General features: G+C 38.4%; 1 pseudogene; it reads right to left on the reverse strand.

The window, feature by feature from the left end:
* Positions 1-3,657: 3,657 nt before the first annotated feature.
* Positions 3,658-4,976, reverse strand: LOC112621169 (annotated as a pseudogene).
* Between the last annotated feature and the right edge of the window lie 5,682 nt (positions 4,977-10,658).

Raw genomic sequence — 10,658 nt, forward strand, 5'->3', positions numbered from 1 at the left:
TAAAGCCTTTCCTAATGACCCTGCTCAGAATTGTTACTACATTTTCATAGCCCTTTGTTTATTCTTCCTTTGGGAATAATAATAATCCCCCAACCCTTACTAGAGTCTGCTATGTCTAAGTCTATTGCCCCCCTGGATAGTGAGATTCACAAGGTAGCAAACAGGCCTTATCCCACTTTGCCTCTTGCACATGGTATTCATTGTTCTAAATTATGTATAATTCAAGACTTCTAGCATATGAATCATTTATAAAATGATTTTTATTTACCAATATGATCAGACCCCAATTAGACAAACATAAGCTATCATCCTATTGACCTAACTTAATCCTTTATTTTTCTAAATTTTAGTTCTACAGTCAATCTAATGCTTCCCAAGCCCTTCAAAACAAACTTCCTATATAATTTGAAGCCAAATTTATGTTCATACACTTGGAATTCTGTTAGCAATCGTAATTGTACTGACTCTAATGTATTCACTAGATCATTATGAAAATGGGGAACTACAGATAGGCTCACATGCACGCAGGTAGAAGGTTTTTCAACATTTATAAACTAATGTTTCAGAGAAGAAGCTTAAAACCTAACGATGGAAACAATCAAATACAGAAGAGCAATTCCTGAAGATGTATTTGATTGCTATCTGGCAACTTGAGCATATTTTTTATGAAGCCAAAGATGAATGAGACTGGCTTGGAAATCACTGAACCTAAGAGTTAATTGAGTATGCATGTACTTTGTAAAGGTCAGGTGATATGAACAAACAAGTTTTCTGAGAAAACATTGGTGTAAAAACTGAAGTTGAAAGCTCCAGTTCACCACTCCATATATTGTATTTGGCCTCGCAAAGATGCAAGTAAGTTAATAATTGTACAGGGAGGTTCTCAAGATTTTATTGGTGGTGATCTCCACTGAGAAATGAGAAAAGGAAAGTTGGAATCAGCCTAATTATGGAGAAGAATTTTCTAAAAGAATCGATGCAATTACTTCACCACGAAAGATACAAAAGGCAAGGGAAGGTCACATTAAACATATTTTATTCTGGATATTGAGTTTGTTTTTGTTTAAAATACATGGTGAACCTCAGATAGTTTGGAACGAGCACAAACTAGTCATAAAAAAATGTTGAGCACAAGGTACCTAAGTCTTTGTCCTCCTCAACAAGATAAATCAGTTGAATCTTCTTTTCCCTGAGTAGCTCTTAAGAATGAATAAACTATTGAGAGATAAACCCACATGTCTGATATTCAGAAGCTGAGAAGGTGAGCTTTTTAGAAGATTGAAGGCTGAATTTATTGCAATTAACATTCTATATACACGTGTCCAGAAACCCAGCTCTGCTCCTCTATGCCCCTCCCTTTCCCTCATGAACAGGATCCTTGGCACCTACTGCTGCTGAGTCTCAGTCAAGGAGGTACTTTTAAGCCTGCATCCTTCGCCAGCCTCATTCATTCCAGTGGAAACTGCCTTGAATGCAGAGTGTCTGGCCATGGGCCAGGGAGTGAAGGCAGGCAGTTTCTGCCACTATTTACCAAATAAGTCTCTATTTCTTTTTTATTTTTTAAGTGCCTAGAATTGAATGCTCAGTTCTATTGCTACATCTGAGTGGGTAAGGAAGAAGCTACAAAACTCTGGCTAGATCAGCGGAGGTACTCCTAACAATAATTAACTTAATGAAAGTGGAATGGGTGTATATTGTTAATTGGTATAAATGCATATTTCTTTCTCTAAGGTACTTTTGTTATAACATAAATGCATTTTTTTTTTTTTTGAGACAGAGTCTAGCTCTGTCGCTAGGCTGGAGTGCAGTGGCGTGTGTCACCATGCCCAGCTAATTTTAAATGCATATTTTAAATCAGCTTTTCCTGTTAGCTGTTATTGGTTTCAAATCTTTCTCATTGCATTCAAGTTATCATCTGACATTTTCCTGTAAATCTCTGCTCAATACACATTTTATCATGGATCTGTTCCAGAGAAACTATCAGGTACCTGAATAATCGTATGTTCTATATCTTTGGTCCTAGTATGTTAACAATTGGTTTTCTTTATCTCCACTATGTACCCTTCAAGACTGAAAACTGTGGTTTCCTCTTTCTTTGGTGATTCTGAAGCATTTCCTTGTTTGGTAGGGTCCTCCACTCTTCTCATACCCAAAGGAAAGAACAACTATTGAATGGATTGCTTACGACCATTCTTTTTCACAACCGAACTATCTCCAAATCCTACTGATTCTGCTTCAGCATGATTTCCCCTTCTCCTCCTTCATTGCCACCACCCCCGTACTCTGTGTGTATTTCCCTGATGCTTCCTACCTCTCCTTGCTAATTCCAACATAATTGTTCTGATCCATTACCACCCTGCTGGCACTATCATTCCAAAACACAGGCATGATTTTGCTTTTCTGCATTTAAAAGCCTTTGATTTTTTTCATTTCTTCAAAATTAAATTGAGTAGAGTACTTTGCACACTGGGCAAAACTATTCTTAACTTTCCTCTATCTGTGGACCTTCATCTCTTGCCACTTCTCCCCATGTGTCCTTCTCTCTCATCACCTGAAGTTACTCCCAGTTTCCTAAAACATACTGCTTTTGTTCATGTTGTTCCTGCTTCCTGATGCCCTGTGACCATTTACAGAAACCCCACATCTATATATGGAGTTACTCTACATTCTACAAGACCCTCTGTAACAGGATGCTTTCCTCGGAGGCATTCACAGATGTGCCCTGCACTGTCTTTATTCTGTGTTAGCATCTTTCTATTAATCTTTTTTTTTTATGTAGAAAAGCAATTTATTCCATTTTAAGCACTTACACAGTTAGTCATGGAGAGTAACAGGCCTGCTGGTGAAACAGGTCACCCAAAATGGAGATGGCATCAAACTAGTGGTCAAGGGCTAACTCCTAAAAAAGGCAACTCTTATCAAGGATTAATTTAATTTTTAAAACAAATATAAGTTATTGATTCACTCTTCTCAACTTGACAGTCTGCCTGTGGTATAACTGTTAGGTAAAAACTTACATCTTTAGAACTTGGTGGTCCCAAGTTAAAAAACAACAACAACAACAAAAAACACACCATTTCACATACACGAAAGAAACAACATGAAAACAGCTCAAGAAATACACTAATGAGCAAAAATATATGAATATATGGGGAAAGAGGAACGTGTAGTTTTGACTTAACTGAGGAAACCAGAGGAAACTGGTCTACATGTGATAATGTGCATCCTGGAAAGTCCGGTGTCAAGATTTTTGAGTAGGAATCTATATGACTTGAATCTCCCCTATTTCCTGAATAAAAGTGACATCTTTCAGTATTTATACTTCATGGCTCAGACACCTACCTCATTTGGCTCTATTCCTTACTCACTCTAGCCTTTACTTAAATGAGTCTGAAAAACTTGGGGATATACAGCATAGGAAGAAAAATAATCACACATAATAGTCCCCCTTCTGTAGCTACTTTAGACCTGGGTTACTAGAAAATTCCTGAAGAAAATTTCAACGTAAGTCTGTGGCTTTGCTGAATCAAGCCCCCCCATTAATATTTAGAAAACACCCACTGTTTGGGCTAATAGCATTATTGGTGGTACCTATTATATAGAGGGATAGCTGAAAAAAGTCTGTCTCAAAACCAGTGTTAAATCACTGACAGGGTTGAGAAGAAAAAAAGGGAGTCTAAAATCACAAGAAGTAAAGACATATCTAGGACCCTTGTCCTTCTGGATCCACGCTTCCTTCAGGGTCTTCATCATTATAAATGGTCTATGCCATTTGCCACACTTGCATGATATTGTCTTCTGATACAGAACAAATCACCCAAGGTTCATTGGGATTCCAGGAGAAATCAGATATCTTGGCAATGTGACCACCATGAATAAACAACAACTCTGGTCGCCCGTCTTCTGCATCTTCTGGGGATTGTTCCTCTCCAATTTTACTTAAATCCCATTCAGTCTGTGATCACTACCACTGGAAGCCAAAATAGTCTCATTGTGAGGTGACCACTGAACCTGGAATATTTCATCCTTATGTGACTCAAAGGAATGCAACTTAAGTATCAGATTTCTCAGATCCCACAAGGCAACAGTCTTGTCAGCTGATCCTGTGGCAAGAATGAACTCACTATAAGGATTGAAAGAAAGGCAGTTCACTTCAGCAGTGTGAGCGTCAACTGAGTGACTTGGTTTGGAAGTAGTGTTTGAACGAGTATCCCAAATCATAAGTTTCTGATCATCAGCAACTGACCCAAACAGAGACTCATGGAGCAGATGCCAGGAAACATCTTCTACTACTGCCATATGCCCTGTAAAGACGGTCTTCGCATCCACCACTTTTCCCTCCTTTGGAACGGCACTGATGTCCCACAGGCAGATGGGGTGGTCATCTGAAGCACTAAGTGCGTGCCCACTGAGATTTGGGTTCCAAGAAAGCCCATAGCCTTCCTTTTGATGTCCACGGAGACGCAAGTCTGGGTTGCACTCTCCAGAAGGATCTGGTTTAGAAGGATGTTTTGTATAGTCGAAGACAAGAACATCACTGGAAGGAGTCTTTGTTGCGATGATACAAGGGTTCTGGGGCATATAACGGGCCCTGTTTACTTCTCCTTCATGGCTGATCTTGATTTCTATTTCAATTTTTCCACTAACTGAACCAAAACCTCCAAATTCTCCTTTCTCACTGTCGTAGTGTGACGCATCAAACTGAGCATCATCATTAGGGAGTTGTGCACTGCTATAACAAGATGGTTTTGTTCATCCGATGTGTGTGTCCCCAGGACAAGTGGATGAATGCTGAAATCTTTCCCTTCTGGTCTGGTTACATCTGGAAGCCACTGGGCAGAGAGGCTGGGCCACTCCAGAGCATGGGCCATCACCAAATCATAAAGAAAAGGGGTGTTCTTTTTCCATATTTTGTATTCCTCGTTGATCACTAGTTCTTCCACTGCGTCATCAAATGCTGCTTCCTTGTAGGCCATGGCGGGCAGACAAGCCGGGGGAATCCTGGGGTTGAGCATTGCAGGAGGGGCGGGGAGGCAGCAGGACTGCTCTGTGCGCACGGCCTCTATTCCTTTCTATTAATCTTAAATGTAATCTGTTCTAAACATGAACATGTGTTAGTGCAACGTAAACTGATTCGTTTAATCAAATTCCGGATTCCTTTAACTAGGTGAACAGGAATGATAATGGGCCAAGGGATTTCCAAAGAACACTTTATGGACAAATATTTATTTGGCCAGACTGTTATTTTATTAAGAATTTACCATATGCCAAGCATTGTGGGGAGCAGGTAAGGAATAAAGAGTTGAACAAGACAGTTTCCTCATGAAATTTACATTCTGAAGAGAAGGGTGGTGGGGCAGAAAGAAGTTTTAAAATAACCATCCGATATTAGCGAGAGATAGAAAAAAAAAAAGATAAAACAGTGTAACAGGAAGAGTGACAGAGCATTCAGGAAAGGCCTCTGGAGTGGTAACATATGAGCACAGAGCTAAACCAAGTGGGAGTCTCACCAGGCATGTGAAGTCTCAGGAAAGTTTAAGTGCAAAGGCCCTGTGGCGGGAATGAGTGCGCTGTGTTCATGGACCAATTAGCAGGCCTGTCCAGCTGGAGCAAAGTAAGTGAGAGGAGAGTGGTGGAAGAGAAGGCTAGAGGTGAAGGATAGAGGGTACATCTGGAAGGCCCAGGTACAGGGTGACTGTTGAATTGAATGCGCTGGGGTTGTTCCCCACCTGTCTTCATGAAGCAGAGCCTTGGAGTCATAAAGACCATGATCCCAAATTGGGTAGAGAGGACTGGAGCTATTAGTGACTTCATTCTGTCTGCTTCAGACCTGTGACTTTCTAGGCCTTCCCAAAGACAAGATCTAGAACATCCATAACAACTCCTAAGAAGAAAACTCACCAGTGTTTTGTCTGTTTTTTGCCTCAGAGGTCCACAAACCCACCAAGTTCCAGACATTACGAGTATCTACCATTGGAATGAGGGGTAGGGGAAGACAAAGAAGGCTGTACTGAGCTTCCCATGTGACCACAGCTTGTCAATGCCTAAGCTTCTGCTTTTGGAGCCTACAATTACGTTTGCAAATGTTATAATGCAGGAATCACTTAGGAACTTTGTTTAAACTGTAGATTTCCATGTTCCCCAACAGTCACAAATATGCAACATTCACAAATACAGAATCCACAAATAATAAGTATCACCTGTACATAAATGGTGAAGGAAGGGACCAATTTCCATTCTTACCATTTGTTGCTGCAAAGAGAGCCCCCTCAAAGGTGCTGTGACTATATAGAAAAGTTGCCAATGGTAGCTGTTTACTTCGTAATAATAGAATTTACTTCCCACATATTTAACGTTGTTATTATTCTATTCTATTACTCTCCTACATAAGTCAAACACTCTTGGAATAAAATTGTCTTCTGAAAGTGGCCTCATTCAAGACTTTTCACCCATAGTTATTCAAATACTTACTTTCTATTTCTTCCCCAAGTTACATGAAACTCAATCTTTTCAGATCAAAGCGGCTCAGAGAGGTGTTTAGAGGGCTCCTCTAATGGGACCCAGTGCTGAGGTTAAATGAAAATGGGCCATGACAGAAGTTTCCCTGACATGCAAGGCTCTGTTTTGTTACAGTTGCCTTCCTCTTGTCATCTGCATCTGCTGAGTGGCCAACCCCAGTGACAGACAAGAAGTAAATGTGAGATTTCACAGATTTGCTCTTGAACAACTGATCTTGCATAACAAGACTGCAGCAAGCTGTCAGATCCTTATGTCCCTAGTCTCTGGACCTTTGCACCTTCTCCTGTGCTGCATCCCTGCTGACCTATTATCCTAAAAGAATAAAATGCTAACTTGCTGTCTGACTTGGTATTTTCCACAAGATCCCACAATTTGTAAGACAGGAACTCGGTGTCTCAAATTCATTTCGTTTCCTAACTTGTTAAATGGGGACTGGTGAGTCAAATGGGAAATACTGCAGGTTTTTAGGCTTACGGTGTTAGAAATACCAATAACAGCCATCCACAAGTACCACAATGCACACAAAATGACAAAAGGATAAAGAAAGAAATGACGGTAGAATCTTCATCATGATAACAGTGGCTATCCTTGTTTCCCATATGAGCTCCAGCTATTTAAAAATCTAAAATATGTGAAGCAGTTAACCCATGACCAGTAAGAACTCATGTGTTTATCCAATGAGAAAATGTCCTTTGGGCATTTTTCTGCAGCTTTGCTTATTTGTCTTTGTTTACAAATAACAATGAAGCCGTCTTGGAATTCATCCCAGTCCATGACAGAATTTCATGAAATGTTTCGGCAATGATTTGTTTTCAAAAGCAGTCTAGTTATCCAAGAATAATAAAGAAATTAACAGTCATAATTTCAAGTGTTGATCTTTCCATAAACCTAATATTTTAAATGTTCACTGTTTTAGCAATTCCTTTTTTCTTTACCAGAACATTTCCCTGTTTCTTATATCAGACAAAGTTCATTTGCCAGAATAAAACCCAATGAGGGCACCTTTATTTACAAGATGTTTTATAAAAACAGAAAAAATAAAATAAGACATTAGTAGTTCAGCTTATCTGACTATAGTTTTTGTCCCCTGCCTACAGACATAAGCATCCAAGAAAGCATATGGGGGGAGGCTCAGATCTGTGCACCTGCCCAATGTCCTCTGTATCTCATTTGTTTGCAGAGGCCATATTTTAGACACACCATATCTGAAAAACAAATGGAATTTACCTAATTAGGTGCATCTTTCTGGCAGCAAAGACAGAGAGAAGATAAAGCACATTCAGAGGAAAATGCTATAAGTTGGAAAAAAAAAAAAAAAGGCGGGGGGGGGTCCTCTGCCATGGCTAGTAGCAAGAGACATTAAATGTGAATCTGAATGTCTTTCCAACACCCCGTCCTAGTGCAGATGCAAATACTAACACAATCCAGCAGATGGCGCAAGGCTAACTCCAAAGCCTTTTGGAAAGCCAAAACGCATTTGTTCTGAAGGGCCCCAAATATCAGACTGGAGAACTAAGAACTGTTATACAGTATACCTTGGAGCTCTTTAATTCTATAATTTTTTTTTTTCAGTTCAACACAGTCTTAGAATTACCTATCACATTCCTTTTGCTCTCTTTTTTCTGCACACTACAGTAAATCTGGGTGGTGCTTGTCAGAGCAGACAGTCAAACAAAAGTCACTAAATACACACACACTTATTCTATTCTGTTTAATCTGCTGGATCTACTTGTCTTTCAATACATAATTAATGTACTCAGATCTATTATTTTTTCATGTGATTTATTCATAATCACATAATTAAAAGTAAATGGAACTGACAAGTGTGGAAGGCTTTAAAATAGGAAGGAGGAATCCAGTGGTCTTTAATGATGTCAAAAGCTCTCTTTCTTATTCATCGATAACTACTACTTTTGCCTCAAAATTTCCTGTTTTTGCAAACAGTGCAAATCTAATTGTCTGTCTTGTACAAAATTCAGAAGGAAAATTTTTCTCAATTACCTAAGTTGTAAAACTACTCAAAAGAACACTGAGTTTTTAATAGCAATATTATTTAGAGAAACAGAAGACCTTCCAAGAATGAAAACAGGATGAGTGTCATAAATGGACAGTCATGAAATTCTATGGTGTTTTTATTTTGGGGATCACCATCCCCACCATTATGTTTTGATTTTACAACAACGTATAGCTCCTCTTAGGAAATGCTTAGGATGATTTCTACATAGTTGATTCTTCCTAGCCTAATAAATAAGCTAAAGTGACCATGTGTTTTTCAGTCATAAATATCAGCGTGTGTGTTTCCTGCTGACTATAGCTTGTACCCACTCACTTCCTTGCAATTAACATGCTATACTGTAATTTGTGGATCATATCTTTACTTCTCCAACTAGATTGTAAAGTTCATAAGAATATGTACTTTTATCTTTATACCCCCAGTGTCTAGGAGGACCTAACACATAGAAAATACTACACAATGCCAGTGAAGTAGTCAATTTAATAAAATGTTCATTCAATCAAAAAGTTCACTTTAACCAGTTATGTATAGGCTTCTTGAACAGATTTTTTTTTTTTTTTTGCAAGTAATATCAAACAGTGGTGACATCTCTGGTGGTCTCTCAGCTCAAACTCCTTCCAAGAACTGGAGATACTGTTCTTTCTAAACAATTTGGCTCCCCTTCACCTGCAAGAACATCAGCAACAGCTATACATGGGAAAGAATATTAATAAGAACTTCTACTTCCTGAGAATTAAATGTGGTTGAATGACCATGAGTTCATTCAAAATAGTATTGTCAGTAGCTTCAGACAAAAATTGTCAGAAAAGGCAGTCAAGAGTAGAGAGTTGGCTGCTAGAGCTCCAACCATTCAAAAAAAATTTAAAATTTTAAAATAAAATGAAAAAATTTCAAAGTAGTTAGTACGCTTCTCTTGATTGATGACTGTCAACAAAGATTTTTTTCCTACCGTTTACAGGTGTTTTCTCCTAATTCCATACAACCATTCTTACTCAATTTACTTCTCCCCCTTCTTGACAAATTTTGCAGTTGCTGAAAACCATACTGAATGTAAAGAGGAAAGGAAACACCTACTCAGTGGGGATACGATCACATGAAAGGATGTTGCTCAGTTCGTCATGTGGGCCACCTACCTATCTTGAGGCAGTCTGTGTTCAAAAACAAATCCTGAAAGATAATGATAATCCCTTTCGCTTTTTATTTTTGAGTGTTTAAAATTCACATACGTAAAAGATGCTGGTAATATGTTTTCATCTTGTACAATAGTATCTAATTTTCACCTCTACAACCACCCCTCAGTTACATTTTCCAGAGTGATTGTTCCAACATTTTATTCCTTTCCAGAAATGTTGTAGGTATATATAATAACATACACATACATGCGCGTGCACGTGCGTGCGTATGTGTGTGTATGTAATTTTTTTTTCTTCTTTAGAGACAGGATCTTACTATGTTGCCAAGGCTGGATTCGAATGCCTGGGCTCAAGGGATCCTCTCGTCTCTGCCCCCCAAGTAGCTGGGACTGTAAGTGCTCACTACTGGGCTTCACACACATATGTATTTTTTAAAATGGAATTGCACACCACAAACTGTTCTAGGGCTTACTTTTTTCAATACACACTACTTGTTTTAGTGCTGAGTAATATTTCATCATGAAGTTGCACTGTAATTTATGTAACCAATTCTTTTACTGACCAATGTTTAGTTTGTTTTCAATTTCTCATTTCTAAAGGACACTTCTGTGATCATCCTTCTATCTGCCTTTGCATGTTTATACAAGCATATCAGTAGGAGAGTTTTCCTAGTAGTGAAATTGCATGATCAAAGGGAATTCACATTTTAAATTCTACTACGTATTTCCAAACTGCCTCCTAAAACAATGCACCAAATACACTCCTGGTGTATACACCAAGAGTATACAAACTCTCTCCCCAGGTGTATTTTATTATTCGCTCACAATTACTAAAAATATAAATAATCATAGATAATTTATAAAAATATAGGAATAGCAGGAAACACAGAAGATAAAGCTTATTCTTCACATATTATATATTACTATAATTTGTGTTATTTTCATTATTTTTGTAACAACAAAAATCCATATACTATAACAAAACACGGAAGG

The sequence above is a fragment of the Theropithecus gelada genome, chromosome 3, assembly GCF_003255815.1.
Source record: "Theropithecus gelada isolate Dixy chromosome 3, Tgel_1.0, whole genome shotgun sequence".
Taxonomy (NCBI): Eukaryota; Metazoa; Chordata; class Mammalia; order Primates; family Cercopithecidae; genus Theropithecus; species Theropithecus gelada.